The sequence below is a fragment of the Puntigrus tetrazona genome, chromosome 8, assembly GCF_018831695.1.
Source record: "Puntigrus tetrazona isolate hp1 chromosome 8, ASM1883169v1, whole genome shotgun sequence".
In the NCBI taxonomy this organism is placed as follows: domain Eukaryota; kingdom Metazoa; phylum Chordata; class Actinopteri; order Cypriniformes; family Cyprinidae; genus Puntigrus; species Puntigrus tetrazona.
In genome coordinates this window covers 312,202-332,547 of record NC_056706.1, presented here as the reverse complement: position 1 = coordinate 332,547, position 20,346 = coordinate 312,202, and positions in this window count along the sequence as shown.

Here is a 20,346-nt window from a genome sequence, read left to right as displayed (position 1 = left end):
CAGGAGTCTGCAGTGATTATGTCTCTCTTTACATTTACTCTGTTCTTTCATTAGCAGATGTGATGGGAATTCATTAAAATAATCATGTTTATCACTCATGTGTTATGAGCAAAATCTTTTTTTTTCTTGTGCAGCAGGATGATAAGCATGAGTATTTAACCAAGTGTTGCTTGGGTTTTGGTATACAGTTACTTGGACGGCGTATAGTTGCTGGAGTGTTGCTATGCAGTAACTAGGGAGTTGTGGTTGGTTGCTATGGTATAGCTATGCACTCGACTAAGGTGATGTGGTCGTTAGGGCGTTACTATGCATTCACTAAATTCGTTGTAAGGGTGTTACTATACATTTGCTAGGCTGTTGTAGGTGGTTGTCAGGGAATTGCTATGCAGTCTCTAAAGATTTGTGATTGGTTGCTGTGTGATTGCTACGCACATGGTAGCTGTTGTGGGTGGTTGTTACTGTGCAGTTTCTAAGGTCTTGTGAATAGTTGCAAAGTTGCATGTAGTTGATGGGATGCTGTTATGCAGTTACTATGTTGTGGGTGGTTGTCAGGTTGTTGCTGTGCAGTTGTGGGCGGTTGTTAGGGTGTTGCTATGCAGTCACTAGAATGTTGTGGGTGGTTGTTGTGGTGTTGCTATGCAGTCAGAATGTAGTGGGCGGTTCGTAGGTTGTTGCTGTGCAGCGACTAGGGTGTTGTGAGTGGTTGTTAGGGTGTTGCTATGCAGTCACTAGAATGTTGTGGGTGGTTGTTGTGGTCTTGCTATGCAGTCAGAATGTAGTGGGCGGTTCGTAGGTTGTTGCTGTGCAGCGACTAGGGTGTTGTGAGTGGTTGTTAGGGTGTTGCTATGCAGTCACTAGAATGTTGTGGGTGGTTGTTGTGGTGTTGCTATGCAGTCAGAATGTTGTGGGCGGTTCCTAGGTTGTTGTGAGTGGTTGTTAGGGTGTTGCTATGCAGTCACTAGAATGTTATGGGTGGTTGTTGTGGTGTTGCTATGCAGTCAGAATGTAGTGGGCGGTTCAGTTGCTGTGCAGCGACTAGGGTGTTGTGAGTGGTTGTTAGGGTGTTGCTATGCAGTCACTAGAATGTTGTGGGTGGTTGTTGTGGTCTTGCTATGCAGTCAGAATGTTGTGGGCGGTTCGTAGGTTGTTGCTGTGCAGCGACTAGGTGTTGTGTGAGTGGTTGTTAGGTGGTGTTGCTGCTGCAGTCACTAGAATGTTGTGGGTGGTTGTTGTGGTGTTGCTATGCAGTCAGAATGTTGTGGGCGGTTCCTAGGTTGTTGTGAGTGGTTGTTAGGGTGTTGCTATGCAGTCACTAGAATGTTATGGGTGGTTGTTGTGGTGTTGCTATGCAGTCAGAATGTAGTGGGCGGTTCGTAGGTTGTTGCTGTGCAGCGACTAGGGTGTTGTGAGTGGTTGTTAGGGTGTTGCTATGCAGTCACTAGAATGTTGTGGGTGGTTGTTGTGGTCTTGCTATGCAGTCAGTTGGCGGTTTGTGAGGCTAGGTTGTTGCTGTGCAGCGACTAGGTGTTGTGGGCGGTTGTTAGGGTGTTGCTATGCAGTCACTAGAATGTTGTGGGTGGTTGTTGTGGTGTTGCTATGCAGTCAGAATGTTGTGGCGGTTCCTAGGTTGTTGTGAGTGGTTGTTAGGTGTTGTTGCTCACTAGAATGTTATGCAGTGGTGTTGCTAGTCAGAATGTAGTGGGCGGTTCGTAGGTTGTTGCTGTGCAGCGACTAGGGTGTTGTGAGTGGTTGTTAGGGTGTTGCTATGCAGTCACTAGAATGTTGTGGGTGGTTGTTGTGGTCTTGCTATGCAGTCAGAATGTAGTGGGTTCAGAGTTGCTGTGCAGCGACTAGGGTGTTGTGCAGCGGTTGTTAGGTGTTGCTAGCAGTCACTAGAATGTGGTGTTGCTATGCAGTCAGAATGTTGTGGGCGGTTGGTTGTTGTGAGTGGTTGTTGCTTGCTATGCAGTCACTAGAATGTTTGTTGTGGGTGGTTCAGGTGTTGTGTCAGAATGTTGTGGGTGGTTCTAGGTGCTGTGCAGCGACTAGGGTGTTGTGTATGCACTAGAATGTTGTGGGTGGTTGTTGTGGTCTTGTTGCAGTCAGAATGTTGTGGGCGGTTCGTAGGTTGTTGCTGTGCAGCGACTAGGGTGTTGTGGGCGGGCGGTTGTTAGGGTGTTGCTATGCAGTCACTAGAATGTTATGGGTGGTTGTTGTGGTGTTGCTATGCAGTCAGAATGTAGTGGGCGGTTCAGTGAGGTTGTTGCTGTGCAGCGACTAGGGTGTTGTGAGTGGTTGTTAGGGTGTTGCTATGCAGTCACTAGAATGTTGTGGGTGGTTGTTGTGGTCTTGCTATGCAGTCAGAATGTTGTGGGCGGTTCGTAGGTTGTTGCTGTGCAGCGACTAGGGTGTTGTGGGCGGTTGTTAGGGTGTTGCTATGCAGTCACTAGAATGTTGTGGGTGGTTGTTGTGGTGTTGCTATGCAGTCAGAATGTTGTGGGCGGTTCCTAGGTTGTTGCTGTGCAGCGACTAGGGTGTTGTGAGTGGTTGTTAGGGTGTTGCTATGTCATTTTGTTTCACTTCACACACGGCCACATAGATATCTACATAAACAGATGTAACCTGATCTACCACTGCTGTGCTGTATGCAACATAGCTCAGGTAAATACAATGTTCTGAGTTTTGTACATCGGCCTTAGTTTGTAATAGGGATGTGATGGTTTTCTTTCTGTTCTGACCTTCTGTTAAAAACCTTTTTTCTGTTCTCTTTCAGTGATTATGTTTGTATTGTGTGTTTTTAGAGCAGCACCACAAGCAACTGAACAAACAGCACAATGATGTTTAGTTGGACTGGATTGTTGAGATGTTCTTGTACCTCCAGGCTGGTTTGTAATGTCCACCATGTGCCGTCCACGTCTGATTTATCACCAGCTCTGTCTGTGGGATCGGCTCGGTATCTCTGCTAAATGAAAAAGCACCGTTAAGATGCCTATGAGGCAATAACTCTTCACCTTTCGCCTGAGCCCACTCATTTCTCTCCAGGCCTGTATACACTGTGTGTGTGTGTGTGTGTGTGTGTGTGAGAGAGAAAGAGCTCCTCATGGTGACATCTGAGATGCTGAACGCTGATAAAACACAATCAGCCTTCTGCTCAGAGCTCTTCTGTTTGGTCAATCAGTGTGTGGTGTGCAAATTGCAATCATATTGCATTTATGATGGGAGTTTTATTCTCTACCATTGAATATAGCCTTTTCATGCCTTTTGCACGCATTTTTCCTCTTTTTTTTATTGACTTATAAAACAAAATAGCCATTAGAACCCACACAAGCTCCCTGAGGGAAAGCACTGGCATTTAACATTCAAGCCAAGCATTTATTTCAACCTCTTTGAAAAAAGGAAAAGACATTTCACGTTAAATGGCATGATGCGTAGACGCTGTTGTCACATATAGACTAACTCACAGTAAAAGCCTTGAGTTTCGGTGTAAAATGAAGCTGCGGAGATCAGACAGGATCAGCCTGAAAATCAGACTTGCGTTAGTTCAATGAAACATCACACTACCGATGCCTTTAGTTCATTTCAGGGGAATCCATGAAGTCTTGGTTCCCTCAAAACTTGCCTGGGATAAGCCTAGGTTAAGTCTGCATGTCTTTGCTCTGCTGCCATGATTTCAGCATTTAAAAAAAAAAGTATTTCCATTAGAAATAAGCATTAAAGTTTGAATCAGTTAACACGCTGTACTTTTTTACAAATGACTTTTGACATTTGATGTAACTTAATTATCAATGCAATTAAAAATGTCTAATGTTCTCTGATCTGATCACTAAGGGTGCGAATATTTCATCAATGATGCAGTAAAAATGTGAAATCATTTTAGAATTCAGATTAACGGCTTTCTCTGTGAGTATGCGTTAAACTTTAATTTATTTCTGTGATGAAAAGCTGAATTTTCAGCATCATTCCTCCAGTCTTCAGCGTCACGTGATAATACACTTATTTAATGCTCGAGAAACATTTCTGATTATTATTAATGTTGAAAACAGTCATTTTGGTGGAAACCATTTAATTTTTTAAGATTCACAGATGATTAAATGAACACTCACAAGAAAAGCATTTATTTGAAACAGAAATCTTTTGCAACATTATAAACGTCACTTTCAATCAATTTAACGCGTCCTCGCTGAATAAAAGCATTGCTTTCCTTAAAACTATCCCTCTTTCTTTTTCCGCATTGCATGTTTTATCAGGTTTGTTCTATTCGCTGACAATTATATCATTCAGCGCCATATTGCTCTTGTCCATATTTACATATTCAAGGACTTTAATCATCAGAGAATCCTTCAAAGCTGTTACTAAAGATGCCGAGCTGCATGACTGCGATATTGTGAAGCGGTTCATCTCTCTGCTGTGGGAACAGGAACAAGAAGTGATTGATAACATCTGTTGTCTCTGTCAAATATGGTTACACGGTGGTTGTGCTGACGTGTGTTTACATCCACACAGGGGTGAATTTCAGGTTTGAGTTCCTGAGATATTTTTTGCTCCCGTACGCGAGGATTTGAACTCCTCTGAACGGACTTTGAGATGAAATTGAGATCGTTTGAGGCGGTGTCTGTGTAGTCGTGTTACGGTTCATCTGGCGACTCGGTGTTTATGTAAACGACCCGCGGCTGGAGTCCAGCTGGAGAGAGTTTGCGTCCCACGCAGCTGAGATGGGCTTCTGGGCGACATCGGAGCAGCGTGTGGAGAATCCAAGCGCAGGTCGCTTATCATCAGCTTCGCTCTTGTGAAATTACAAATATATTTGTCCACTACGTTTCACTTTAAAAACAGATCTCAGAATGCAGTTTGGTGAACAAAGAGCTTTTTTCTTTTGAAAACCTGTGATTGATAGCGAACACACATCCTCAAACCCTTATTGTGCATTGATTGTGTTTCTGAGGGCACTGGTAATATATAGGCATGTTTCAAGCCTGTGGTGTGTTTAACTTTATTGTTATTCATGCACTGTTATAGAATTATTATTACAATTTGGAATTAGACTTTTTGTACATTTTCACTTTTTTCTGTCATTTTTGAATAAAAACTTTAGTGTGATTTTTGTCATTTGTAATATGTCTATATAGTTTTATTTTTATTTAAGTTTTACTTTTAATAATTATATTATTAAAAATATAATATATAATAATTATGCATAAAATATATTAATAATAATAATAATAATAATAATTATTATTATTATTATTATTATTATTATTATTATTTCAGTTAGTTGCCAAGGCAACATTTCTTATAAATGTAAAAGAATAAAGAATAGTTTTTAAATAAACTCAGATACAATGACTGAGTACAAAAATAATATTATGGTTGTTTGTTTTGTCAACCATATATATTTTTCACACACACACACACACACACACACACACACACACACACACACACATATTTATTTATTATTTATGAATTTATGCAACATGTTGGAGTGAACTATTGCTTGAAACAGCTGCTTTCAATGCATTCAATTTGATATAGTTTTAGCAGGTTTATTGTACCCTGTTTTAATTGCCATTTGGATGTACTATAAATATCACATAGCATATAAATGTTATAATTTTTTTTTTTAGAGCTCTGTTTGTAAGTGCAAGCTCGACTTTTGTCTGATGTTGTCTTTACGTTCCTGAAACTCAAGGATGTCGCTCTTTCAGAATTCGACTCGTGTCATTTAAATTCAATGCAAATGCATATTTCGAACCCCGGCATTGATTCACATCGATGTCCTTGAGGCGAATATAATAACACGAGGCAATAATCATGTGGAGCATGCACAGAGCCAGCTCTATTCTTCGGCCAGCGGCTCTAAATGAATACCTGTCCTTGCAGCCTTTAGCGCGGCGATCAATGGCATCAGTCCAGTGGCCTTGCCTTCGACAGAGACCAAACACTTCTGTAGAGATGAGGTCAATTAAGCATTCTGCCTTTATAGCGCGGTGATCTATACGTCTGCCAGGCTAATTGAGAGAGAGAGAGAGCAGAAGAGTCTCACCTCTTTCCTCCGCAGTGCGAAGCAGCCCATAAAAGCCATAAAAGTGCCACGCTTAATTGCAAGAGATAGGAAATCCTCCGAGAGTCCGCCGGAGTCTCGGCTGATCTCAGGCCCGGGATCTCTTGACCAAATATAATCGAGCACCTCGTGAACTGCACTTCGAGAAACACGATCTGGGAAAATCTGGATGCGAGGAAGTAGAATTAAAGTCAAAGGAAATCTGTGACGCTCATTTTTTAAAAAAAAACGCTTTGTGAATTGTAAACGGATAATAAAGAGCTTATCCTCGATGTTTCGATGTTTCATTCATTAATATATTAATATTTTTAATCATTGATTTTCACACACTTCATTTCCCCAAATGCATCACTCGTGATTTCTCTTCCTGTCCTGTTTATACTATAATTCGAATGTATAGAAGCACAAATGTTTACCATATTTAATGTGCATTAGATGGAAGAAAATCTGAATTTTGAAGTAAATTCAGTTGAACATAAACATGTTCAATACCCAGAAATAATACTTAGCTAAAGTTCTAAAGTTCATGCATATTTATAAATATTTAATTCGTTTTTAAACTCATTTTTGATCATACATCTTACAGTATGTCTGTAAAGTAATAGTACCGTATTAATTCACTTCACATTCACGCTCTTGAATTGAAAAGAGAGCCGTTTCACCAATCCTAATTTCTTTCTTTTTTTAATTAATATATTTTAGAATTATACTTTTTAGTATTTTTGTGTTATAGTTTGCTTAAACGCATTTCTTTATGTATGCCATACAGTATATCCATTTCAAAAGTACAAACTTGCGCATTACTGTATGTGTGATGTTTATCTTTTTTTTTAAATCTATTTTTATCTATGTCGTTATGAAACAGAAAAGATGAACGTAGCAAAGCAGTTTAAAATAACGAGAAACTTCTTACGACGTAACCTTATGACAGAGGTTAAACGCTTCTGAGAATTTCATTTCTGATCTGAAAAAAAAAACCTGTAAGAGGACTTTTTCTCACTTATGTCCATGGAAAGTTCTGATTAGTGTGATAAATGAATGTTTCCGCTCAGGTAATTGTGCGCTAATTGAGCTCCGACTTCAAAAAAACAATACCGAATGCTACTGAAGTGTTTCTAAATGAGCTCACGGTGTAAGAGGTTTTCAGTAACGGTTCTACAAATCTCACTGTAAAACTTTTCATTGTAAAATTTACAGTAAAATACTGCCAGCCACTTACTGTATTTTTTACAGGACCACTGCTGTAAACCACGTTTACAGTTATGTACTGTATTTTCCAAATAACGAAAACACGGGTAACTTTACAGTAAAGTTTTACAGTTCAAATGTTATGGTGTTTTAGGAATTGAGAAAAACACATATGCACATTTTTAGCCAGGTGAACTTGAAAACCTCCAAAATACGCCATGAAATGTAAACAAATGAAAGCCTCCTCTAATATTAGCATGCCATTTATTTGCATTTTGTCAAATCTGGTTACATGGTGAACAATCCTGAGCAAATATTAGTATGAAACAGGGGCTGAAGAATAAGAACGAGCTCACTTGTGTGGAAGATCATCAGTACAGTAGTCCTGTGATATTAAAACGGTACCAGCAAAGAAGTGACTGGACAACATTGACACGGTAAAGATACTTGAATGATATATCATGACCACAGAGCAGCTGGTGAAATGTGGAAGCTGAGAACATCCTAGCTGGTGTTCGTTTGTCTTTCTAACAGGACTCGGTCGAGTCACATGACTTAAAAGAAAATAGGGAGTTGAGGGATGAGGTGTGTGACGCAAAGAGCACAAGACTATGTTATACGAATATATTAATACAGCTGGGAAGTTTATAAAACATCTTAATGATTGTGAGACTTTTTCCTCGTCTCTCATCAATATGCTGAATCCATATTCCTGTTTCGCGAACTTTACGTAGGTACATACAGCTCTGTTTTCATTTTGTTGGTTTAATTCACCGTATATGATTCGTGCATGATTCAGTGATTTGATTAAATGAGACTGAAGCATCTTCACGAGGTGTTTTGAGAAGCAAAAGCCGTTGCAAAAAAAGCCTTAACGGTCGTTTTAATCAGATCGCCTACTAACCGATCGTTATGTGAGACTCCTTCGTTCATTCAGCAGCTTTCAGTTTCGCTTTTGTGCATCATGAGGCTATTTTAATATCAACGAGAGACCATTTTTACATCGGCTTTCCTGGGAAATTCCTTCTCTGGAACAAAAGGCTATCAAAGTCTTAACGTCTCCACCTCCGCTCTTATTCAGTTCATAGTAATTATAGCGCAGTGGATATTAGTTCACAGTGTTTAGTGACAAAAGAAAAAGCTTGATGCACGTTTATAACTAAGTTTAATGAATGTTTTAAAATGATAGACTCGTATAACATAAGGAGAGGTATTCATTCAGTACGGCTTCTTTTTTGGTGATTTTGTGATTTCATGACCCAGTCTTTAGGGCAGGATCGCATCGTTGGACTGAAGAAATAATTTAAGCGCTGATATTTATTTAAATCTTTATTTATTAGGAAGGTGATGGATTGAAGCTGTCTAGGCTTTCCCGTACCGAAATGAAAAAATGAGTTGCAGTGCATGTGAGTCGTGTGTTTTAATAAATAGTTTTCATTATCTTTATAACAATCAAATGGTTATGACTTCATGGGATCATTTGTACGTTTTAATGTTATGATGAGAAGAAGAATGAGAAGAAATTGTTAGATGAAGATGAAGGTGGGAATGGAAATGGGAAAACACTGTGTTGTGATTTCTTTGTGAAATATGTTTTATGTGCATTGATTTATTTACACAAATAACCCCTTTTAAATATTATCAAAATAAATCTCCTCGTGATTCATAAATCTTAGTGTGTCAAAAGCAACCAGATTTGTATTGTCTGCAATGCTTGCACACCAGAAAGAACTCACTTCCACGTTCTTTAGATTACAAACATTACAAATATTCAAGAAAGGTAACATAGATTAAGGTATATTGGCCAGTGCAATATAAACAAAATATTACTGACTGCACTTTCAATTTCTTTTTCACTTTGGCAGAAAATCAGCCTATTTTTGAGGAAGTCGGGAAGTCAGGGTGCTGGACAAAATGCTATTGCTAGTGCCATCTTTGGGAAAAAATTCTGGACAGCTTGTGAATACGGCTATGTCAAGAAAACTCGGAACACGGATCACTTTGACTCGAGCAGGTCAGAGCAAACCCAACATGAAATCGTTCACTGTGTGCCGACTTTATATAACACTGGACCTCACGCAGTCCTCTTGGTGCTTAACGTGAAGTCGGCGTCGTCCGTAAAGACGTCCATCAGCACCCTAGAGAGACTGCTTTCTGATCAACCGTGGAAACATACCATTGTGCTCTTCAGCAACGGAGAAAAACTGGGATATTACAGCACTGAGGATCATATCAGAAGCCAAAACCTTCAACCCTCAATTGACAAATGTGAAAACAGACATTGAGCAATCCACAAAAATGATCATTGAGAAAATTGAAGACTTCATTGTCAGGAAGAATTCGACAAGTTGTTTTAAACCTTCTGCTCAGACAGAGGATACGAAAACATTACCGTCAGACCGGACAAATCCTGTTGAGAGGATCAAATTAAAAATTCTCTTCCATCAAGGAAGCGTTAACGAAAGAAGAAAATGAATATTCATAGGACGCCCAGATAAGCAGACCGGAAATATCGCTTCAAGAAAAAGAATGGAAAATAGAAAGTTTGGGGAAAACAGTCTTTCCGGTGCAGAACAATCACAGAAATGCAATATGATGCGCTGTGCAGTGAACTAAAGGAAAGCAATAAAGAGAATGAAAGACCGAAAAAAGAGATTGAAAATTTGAAAATTAGAAATGAGGCAACAAAAACCACGGGAGGATCCGTATGCAACACTGCACGCAGGTTATCGTAATGAACTCTGTCCAGATCTCACAGCAGTGGCCAAAAGAAACCAGAATGGAATACAGCTGCTGCGCTTCATTCAACAGGTTCGTCTGATAATTGTGTGGAAAACCCTTAAAACCGCTATCTCTTTTATATCAAAAAGGATAGATTTTTTTCTAACTCTAACAATATTTGTACAACTATTAGTATTAACTTTTATTGTGCATTCCAAGTAATATCAATCGAACTGCAGTTGGGTTGTTTTGATTAAGTGATAATAACGTGCATTTCCAAAGTTCATTGAAAGTACGTTTCACTGAAAGTTCATGGTCCCACATTTGGTTTGCAACGTTGCAATTGATATCATCTAATTTTCCAGCGATTCACAAACGATTCAAAGAGGTTCTAAGATTCAAACTCCTCCTTTCCGTGAGCCTACCCTGCTCTGATTGGTCAAATGGCCCGGTCTGTTGTGATTGGTCTACTGCGTACAGTGTATCATTTCCATTCACACGCGTGGGTTCCCTGAAAACATTTCAGCTTTTATTTTCCTTTAAGCCCTGAAGAAGATATCACAGGATCAACAAAGATCGTCAAAATAATCCACCCTTGATCACTTTTGGTTAGTTTTGACAAAAAGTTTCAGATTGTGCTATATGTATAAAATAACGCACGGCAGTCAGAGTTTTTAAAGTTTATCGGTTACTCTTTAAATATAAAATTTCAGCTTTGATCACATTTCCACAGGCTCGGCTCCATACGGACGGAAGGACACTCTTCTGAAGATCTTGGAAGAGCTGACTCAGGATGAAGTGAAGGAAATGAAATACTACATGTGTAATGACATACCCACAAGCTCAATGGAGTTGATCTAGCACGCCTAATGCTAACACGATGGGGTAAAGAGCAGTCAGTGCTGAAAACACGAGAGCTCTTAATGAAAATCCCTCATTTCGATGATTATATACGATAGAACTGATTGAACCTCACTTGAAGAGCATCGGTGAGACATGGTCATAATGAACCAAATCACATCATTTACTTAAAAGAATGTGTTTCTTTTTCATCTTCTAAAATGAGGCACTCAGTCAGTCTTCTCTTTAAAAATAAGCTTTCCAAAATTGAAGTCTGATTACTTATTTTGTTACTTTTTAATAGCAATGAAGATAAATGTGTGCTGTTTGAGTTCATTTTTTGATGCTTGAGGTAATTATATCGTGTTTTCTGAATGTGAAGGTGGATAGTTTTGCAGAAAACGCAGAGCAAATTGGAATATGTGTGCAATCAGGTGAAAATAAACGTGTCACTGTATCAAGAACTGTATGAACAGTTTGAAAAACTGGGCCAAATGAATCAGTTATAGTGTGTCAGCAATATATTTCTCTCATTTGCCACCAGTGGGGTTTTTTTTAATGAATGCTTTCTCATACGAAATGCTGCCTTCAGATTTAGCCAAAGGCATATACATAAGAATCATAATTCAGCAGAATTAAACGCAGTTTAAGCCTTTGAAACAATTTGCAAATTGAGTCCAAAGAACCTTGTGATATCTTCAAATGCAGCTCATTGTTTTGGCGCAACGCTGCAATGATAGAAATGAAGGGAATAACTGTGTGGCAGTGTTAGTGCATGATATTCATGGTGAATGCACTGAACTGCTGTCACTGCACAGTATGCCAGAATGCTTTTTTTCTTCTTGAGCTTTACGCTTCTGTGTGGATCAATGTAGAAAGACTATGTTGTCCTACAACTCCTCTCCTTATGTCAGCTTCCAAAGCGTCCACATAAAATCCTCCGCGGTTCCTTTAGTTCCTCCAAGTCTCCTCTGCTGTCATCTCTGCTCTATTCTCAGCACAGTAACAAAGAGATGGCGACTGCAGCGAGTCCAGACAGATGGGGAGGGTTTGACAACAGCTGGCAGAAGACTCTGGTCTGCTTTACTCTTCTGCTGTCAGATCACGGACGTTTGCAGAGAGTTCGGTGACAGTCTGTTGGTTTGTCATGTGATCTGTGCCTGTTAGTGTCTGCACTGATAGGAAGGTTTAATCCTGGAATAGATCTTGAGCTGTAGGTCTGGGGATCTCTGTCGGTTTTCTCTGAATCTGCGTGCCTGTCTGTCTGGATCTAAGCGCGGCTTTTGACACTATTGTTCATTCTATTTTATTAACAGCATTAAGCTGGTTCGCATCTTATCTTAAGGGAAGAGATTTTTCTGTAGCTATTGAAATTTTACCTCTGTTAATGCCGCATGAACATGTGAGGTACCCCAGGGTTCCGTTTTAGGCCCTGTTTTTTTTTCTCTTTATATTCTATTTATATCCTTTAGCTAGTATCAGATTCCATACCATCTTTGTGCAGATGATATAAAGCTTTATCTTCCATTGAAAAAGCGGATGACAATATATCTCTCCCGTCTCTGACTGATTGTGTGAGTGAAGTGAAAACTTGGACATTTTTTACAGCTAAATGATTCTAAGACAGTCTGAATGAGCTTCCATCGTTTCTAAAACTAAACTAAAACAGTAGGCACTTGTGTTATTTTCAACCCATCACTTAAATTTGATAAACAGATAACCCCCATGTCATTACGAACCCGTAAAAGCTTTGTTTGTCCTTGGAACACAGGTATATTTTGGACAAAATCTAGGAGGCATGTGATTGTCCCATTGACTGCCAAACAATTAGCACAGTCAAGATGCAGAAAAGTATGAAATACGTTGTCTGAATGCTCCTCCTACCATTAGTGGTTCAACCGTAATATTATGAAGCTACAAGAACACTTTTTGTGCAAAGTGTTTATTTAACGATTTAACGAAGTCACTGTAGTGCCATTTTGTAGCTCATCCAGCACTGAAAAAAGTCAAACGTTTCTAGTAATTTGTTGTGTCTAAATTAGCTTGAAACCAATTGAATTTATTGTTTTTAACTGTGGCAACAGGTGTCCCAACGGAAAATTGTGCAGTGCAGAAATTTAGAAGTCAATAGAAAATTTAGTTGGAAGGTCAAACTTTTTTTTACAGCGAGTGCACGTACACAATGTACGCAGTTCTGTGTTAGACGCGTTAGAAAGATACATCTTGTACACGGTTTTACGCTTTGATTTATATAAACAGTCTTACTTTATGGTTCAGAATTGTTAAATAATTATTTTTTCCATACAAAAAGTATTCTCGTAGCTTCATAATATTGTATTTGAACCACTGACGGCAGATGGAGCATTCAGACGACGTCTTTCATATTTTTCTGGGTCTTGGCAGTGCTAATTGATTGCCAGTCAATGGGACAGCCTTCTGGTTTTCGTCGAAAAATACTTTGAATGGACAAAGCTTTAACAGGTTTGGAATGACATGGGGGTAAGTGATTAATGACTACGTTTTCATTTTGGGGTGGAGTAACTCTTTAATGGTTTTAATTTTCGTTTTAGCTTAATAACCCTGTTCACATCAGTCAAGCGGTCTTTTTTTTGTCTGCGCTGGTGTTTTTTTGTCTAGGATGAACTGCAGCGTGGACTAGACTTTACTAGACAGACTACATCTCCGCTCTTGTATCCTGCAGGCACTTGGACTCAGAAGGATCCAGCTGTGTTCAGATAAATGATGCTGGAACAACAGCAGTGTAATTGGAACAAGAGTGTTAACAGCGCAGGGAAGGATCTTCAAGAACCAATGTTATTTTAGCAGCTCTTCTGTAATTTTCACAGCCGAATCCTCTGTGACTTAATTAATTGGAACAGGAGGCTTAAGTAATGAAACTCTCTGTCCCAAAATCAGACTTCAGAAGAGCAGCTCAGCAGTCGTGATCCGCCGAGACTCACCTTACAGACAGAAACTAGGGCTTTCTTCAGGAATACTGTACAGTAAAAGCCAGTGACCTCGTTTGTTCGGCGCACTGTGGGATAATGAAAAAAAATCTAGTGTTTGTTTCAAAGTTTCTGGACGTTGTAATGAAATTGAGATGTATAGGTCATGTATATAAAGGTGATTTATGGTGTGGATGAAGTCAGAGATCCAACCATCACTCATGGTCTCCTTAAAAGACAGATATACAGTGTGTTTAACAGCGTTTGTAAATGATCTCCACCCCAGAGTTTACCTTAACGCACCTTCACTGCTGCAAAATCCATACGCTTGTGTATTAAATGTCATATGGGCAATTTACAGTCATGCTTTTATTTCAATTGAAAATGAAAATACATCAAGAGTCGGCACGGACTGCAAGCCGTTTGAGTTTTTAATCAGGTGTACACCATTTGAAAATGGTTTACTGAGGTAAGTACTCATCTCACATTTACGCCGTATATGACACAAAATCAATACGGTCTAAATAAACTTCAGCGGCGAGGGAACACATATATATCTTGCCTTGTTGTTCATGGCTCTACAAATAATTATTGGGATTCATAAAAGTGCTGTGTGACAGGCCGTAATGTCCAGGTGGCTCCAATCCCAACTTTTAATACCAAATATTATCTTGAGTTTATAGTTTGTCGATTTCCTTGTAACTTCCTGAATGCTTCGGTTCTTACTTTCTTTTAAACTGTAAATCAAGAAGCAAACACAACATTTAATGTCCACGTGAAATCAAAATTGAACTATATTTATTTTGTTAGCTCACATCGGTATTTTTGTGGTGGACAATTATTCCATGCAAGTCAATCCACAAAAAATCTAAAAATCCAAATCTAAAAATGCTACTTTAATCCAAATTTAAAAATGCTACTTTCATTGTTAATTTCTGAATTAAACACCTACTTTACTACATCCAATCAATTCAAAGTAGAATCTTTTTTTTCTGTTATCCTTCTGTTTCTCAAGGAAGCATGTCCCAATACAGAACTAAAATCAGTCGCAAACGGTATACAGTCACGAGTTTGTTTTGAGTGTTTTGTGTTTTGAGCTTGTGGTTTCTAGGTTGTTTTGACTGTTTTGGAGTGTCGCTATGCAGTTGCTAAGTTGTTCTGAGTTTTGTGCAGTGTTGCTATGCAGTCACAAATTTGTTATCAGTTTGTTTTGACTGTTTTGGAGTGTTGCTATGCGGTTGCTAGGTTGTTTTGACTGTTTCGGACTGTCACTATGCAGTCACTAAGTTGTTCTGAGTGTTGTGGAGTGTTGCAATACAGTCACAGGTTTGTTTTGACTGTTTTGGAGTGTCGCTATGCAGTTGCTAGGTTGTTTTGACTGTTTCGGACTGTCGCTATGCAGTCGCTAAGTTGTTCTCAGTGTTGTGGAGTGTTGCTATGTTTTCTAGGTTGTTTTGACTGTTTTGGAGTGTCGCTATGCAGTCGCTAAGTTGTTCTCAGTGTTGTGGAGTGTTGCTATGTGTTTTCTAGGTTGTTTTGACTGTTTTGGAGTGTCGCTATGCAGTCGCTAAGTTGTTCTCAGTGTTGTGGAGTGTTGCTATGTGTTTTCTAGGTTGTTTTGACTGTTTTGGAGTGTCGCTATGCAATTACTAAGTTGTTCTGAGTGTTGTGGAGTGTTGCTATGCAGTCAGAAATTTGTTATAAGTTTGTTTTGACTGTTTTGGAGTATAGGTTGTTTTGACTATTTTGGACTGTTGCTATGCAGTCGCTAAGTTGTTCTGAGTGTTGTGGAGTGTTGCTATGCAGTCAGAAATTTGTTATCAGTTTGTTTTGACTGTTTTGGAGTATAGGTTGTTTTGACTGTTTTGGACTGTTGCTATGCAGTTGCTAAGTTGTTCTGAGTGTTATGGAGTGTTGCTATGCAGTCAGAAATTTGTTATCAGTTTGTTTTGACTGTTTTGGAGTGTAGGCTGTTTTGACTGTTTTGGACTGTTGCTATGTAGTCGCTTAATTGTTCTGAGTGTTGCCATGTGGCTGCTAGGTTGTTTTGTCTGTTTTGGAGTGTCGCTATGCAGTTGCTAAGTTGTTCTGAGTGTTATGGAGTGTTGCTATGCAGTCAGAAATTTGTTATCAGTTTGTTTTGACTGTTTTGGAGTGTAGGCTGTTTTGACTGTTTTGGACTGTTGCTATGTAGTCGCTTAATTGTTCTGAGTGTTGCCATGTGGCTGCTAGGTTGTTTTGTCTGTTTTGGAGTGTCGCTATGCAGTTGCTAAGTTGTTCTGAGTGTTATGGAGTGTTGCTATGCAGTCAGAAATTTGTTATCAGTTTGTTTTGACTGTTTTGGAGTGTAGGCTGTTTTGACTGTTTTGGACTGTTGCTATGTAGTCGCTTAATTGTTCTGAGTGTTGCCATGTGGCTGCTAGGTTGTTTTGTCTGTTTTGGAGTGTCGCTATGCAGTTGCTAAGTTGTTCTGAGTGTTATGGAGTGTTGCTATGCAGTCAGAAATTTGTTATCAGTTTGTTTTGACTGTTTTGGAGTGTAGGCTGTTTTGACTGTTTTGGACTGTTGCTATGTAGTCGCTTAATTGTTCTGAGTGTTGCCATGTGGCTGCTAGGTTGTTTTGTCTGTTTTGGAGTGTCGCTATGCAGTTGCTAAGTTGTTCTGAGTGTTGTGGAGTGTTGCTATGCAGTCAGGTTGTTTTCAGTTGTTTTGGAGTGTTTATGCAGTTGCTAAGTTGTTCTGAGTGTTGTGGAGTGTTGCTATGCAGTCAGAAAATTGTTATGAGTGTTTTGACTGTGGCTGCTAGGTTGTTTTGTCTGTTTTGGAGTGTTGCTATGTAGTCGCTAATTGTTCTGAGTGTTGTGTGGCTGCTAGGTTGTTTTGACTGTTTTGGAGTGTTGTTATGCAGTCGCTTGTTGTTCTCAGTGTTGTGGAGTGTTGCTATGTGTTTTCTAGGTTGTTTTGACTGTTTTGGAGTGTCGCTATGCAGTTTCTATGTTGTTCTGAGTGTTGTGTGAGTGTTTGCTATGTTGTTTAGGTTGTTTTCAGTTGTTTTTGACTGTTTTGGACTGTTGTTATGCAGTCGCTTAATTGTTCTGAGTGTTGCCATGTGTTTGCTAGGTTGTTTTGACTGTTTTGGAGTGTTGCTATGCTGTCGCTAAGTTGTTCTCAGTGTTGTGGAGTGTTGCTATGTGTTTTCTGGGTTGTTTTGACTGTTTTGGAGTGTTGCTATGCAGTTGCTAAGTTGTTCTGAGTGTTGTGGAGTGTTGCTATGCAGTCAGAAATTTGTTATCAGTTTGTTTTGTGTAGGTTGTTTTGACTGTTTTGGACTGTTGCTATGCAGTTGCTTAATTGTTCTGAGTGTTGCCATGTGTTTGCTAGGTTGTTTTGACTGTTTTGGAGTGTCGCTATGTGTTTGCTAGGTTGTTCTGAATGTTGCCATGTGTTTGCTAGGGTGTTTTGACTGTTTTGGACTGTTGCTATGCAGTTGCTAAGTTGTTCTGAGTGTTGTGGAGTGTTTGCTAGATTGTTTTAACTGTTTTGGACTGTTGCTATGCTGTCGCTAAGTTTTTCAGAGTGTTGTGGAGTGTTTGCTAGATTGTTTTGACTGTTTTGGACTGTTGCTATGCAGTCGCTAAGTTTTTCAGAGTGTTGTGGAGTGTTGGTATACAGTCACAAGTTTGTTTTGAGTGTTTTGGAGTGTTGCTATGTGTTTGCTAGGTTGTTTTGAGTGTATTGGACTGTGATGATATAGTTGATAAGTTGTTCTGAGTGTTTTGGAGTGTTGCTATGTGGTCACAATGTTGTTTTGACTTTTTTATAGTATTGCTTTATAGTTACTAGGTTGTTTTAAATGTTTTTGAAGGGTTGCTATGCGGACACTTGGTGGTTGTGTGAGTGTTGCTATGCAGTCACAAGGTTTTTTTTCAGTATTTTTGAGTTTTGCTATCTGGTCAAGTTCAGAACATTGTTGTACTGTTGTTATGTAACGCTATGTAATGTCTGGAGCACAAACTCTATTGTAGAGGTTTCATCACATCACTAACTAGTACAAGTGCAAGTGATGAGTGACTTCGTAAACAACACCAATGAGCTGTTTTGCTGTGATGTCAGATAATGTCATCTTTCATCATTACAGTGAGAGTTTATTGTTCTGTCTTCATAAGCAGATGTTGATATAGTTCTGATGGTCAAACATTTCTCTGTGCTTCCCTGTTGGTCAGGCATCAGGCATTAATTGATATAGTTGCATGCAATTAATCACAGTAATATATATTGTTTTAAAATAATGTGAAAATATAAGTTTTTTTTGTGCTAAAAATGTCTCTTCGTGTCAAATGAGAAACATATGTTCTTTTATATTGTTTTTATTCATAAAACAGACAGGGCATCCAGGTTTTTCCTAAAAGCTAAAGTGCCTGTGAGTGTCTAGTGGGTCAGTAAATAAGGTTGAGCATCAAGAGTTCAGTTTCAGGTGGACAGTTTGGTCAGTTCAGGGCTTTTGAGATGTTATTATGCCTCGGTAATAAGCCTCTTTCCTCTCAGTCCTGAGACGGAGCAAATGAACATCAGACCGTTATAATCCAAAAAGCCTAGCTTTTGAGAGTTTCTTCAGAAGTAGGTACTCTTTATACACTTGCAGATCTGATCTGTAATGGACAAATCCTGAATTAGTCATTGAGAAAATTTCTTACTCAGCATTTGTGTCTTGTTTTCCATCATGCCTATCTAAACAAGTTCTTAAATAAAGATACATTTACTGGAGACGCAAAATTGCTTTATGCTGATGATGTTATATTTACTGCAAAATGTTGTCCATATGCAAAACAATAATGAACTTTTTTATTTTATAGAAATTTTGTGAATTATATTCCTGCTTGCTGATGTAAAGCAAGGGGCAAAAGAGCATGAAAAACATGTGACGTTTGTATGGAGTCCAGCAGTAATCTGCGTAATCTCATTATGAAATCAGAACAGTGACGTAACCATGATTTCTTTCAGATTCTTTGTGTGTTTGAGGTGTTTACAAATGTTAGAAATACAAGGTAATTATTTAAAATCTTTAAATTGACTTTATTTATAGTTATTATTAGTATTATTTAGTTTCTTGTTTCAAGGAAAAATTCATAAAACATTTTAAATGTTAAGTTTTTAATTAAATTAAATTAAATTTAGTTGTTTTGTAATTTTTAAATTTTATTTATTTACAGTTTTTCTTTTATAAATATGTCTATTAAGCTTTTTACTTTGATGTGTTTTTTCAGTTTTAAGTCTTTTTAAAGTCATATTTAAAAAATGTCTATTTAGCTTTTTTAATTTATAATAATCAGTTTTAGTTAATCCAGTACAATACATTAAACTAAATATATATATATATATATATATATATATATATATATATATATATATATATATATATATATATATATATATATATATATATATATATATATATATATATATATATATATATATATATATATACACACTCACACACACACAAAAAGTTTTTTTTTATTTTGGCGAATGCATTTGGCCATTCATGTTTTCCATTTGAAATATTTCAGAAATAGTATGAGTAGCACGATAGCATTCCATTCCCATCACAGCCATATGAATTTCCCGGATGTTTTAAACCGCAATCAAGCAAATGAATGCAGATTCAAAAATGCAGTTCTGCCCTTTGATTTACGATACTGAAGAACGAACGCAGAGCTGAGACAAAAATCCCAATTAAACCTGCATTTGCGAGGATTAATTCTCATCGTTACAGTGTATACAAACAAAACTAATCAAAGGGCCGCGACCAGCTTCGACAATCAAACTTTACTAGTTAGCGGTGACAAACAGAGGTCGCTCGATCGCGCAGATGTGCTTCTGTAGCTTTTCTAAAGGAGCGGCTTTTAATGATTTCCAGTTTGATTAATCAGATCCTAATCATTTCATCAGATAAGGGCTCTCGGTTATGAGGTTTAATGCAGCAGGCGCCGCCCCCTCGTAAAAACTGACAAAATCAGCGACGCTTGATTAATAACTCCAGACATGATGCAATCTCCAGCTTTATTAAGACGTTGAAAGCTCTGCGGCGGTGTGACCACACGGCTTTTCCTAACCGGAGACCAAGAAAAGAGAAGCTCAGAAAAAAGGGAAAAATGTGAGGTATTTGAGCGAGCCAGAGAGAGAGAGAGAGAGAGAGAGAGAGAAGAAAGACACAGTGTTGGCCCAGGAATAATTAACAAATAGAGTACAGATGGCAAAAACAGATGGTTTCATTTGGGCCGTCCTGCCGATGGAAGGCCGAGGGCTGATGATAATGGATTCTGCACTCAGACGCTGGACAAACGTCCTTTAGAAACGCTGATCAAACGCGCCCAGCGCAAAGACTGACAAAGTGACGGCGCTGAAGTTCAGCGGACGGAGACGTTTAAGTGTGAAATGCGGAGTGCTTTCTCACATATCGGTTTCTTCCTGCTCCTTGTGAGGTTCGATAGCGGTAGCGGCGAATAAAATAAAACTTTTGGGAGTGTGTTTTATTAGGAGACGGCATCGCTGGCATCACTTAACCCAACCGTGATTCACTACAGCTCGCTT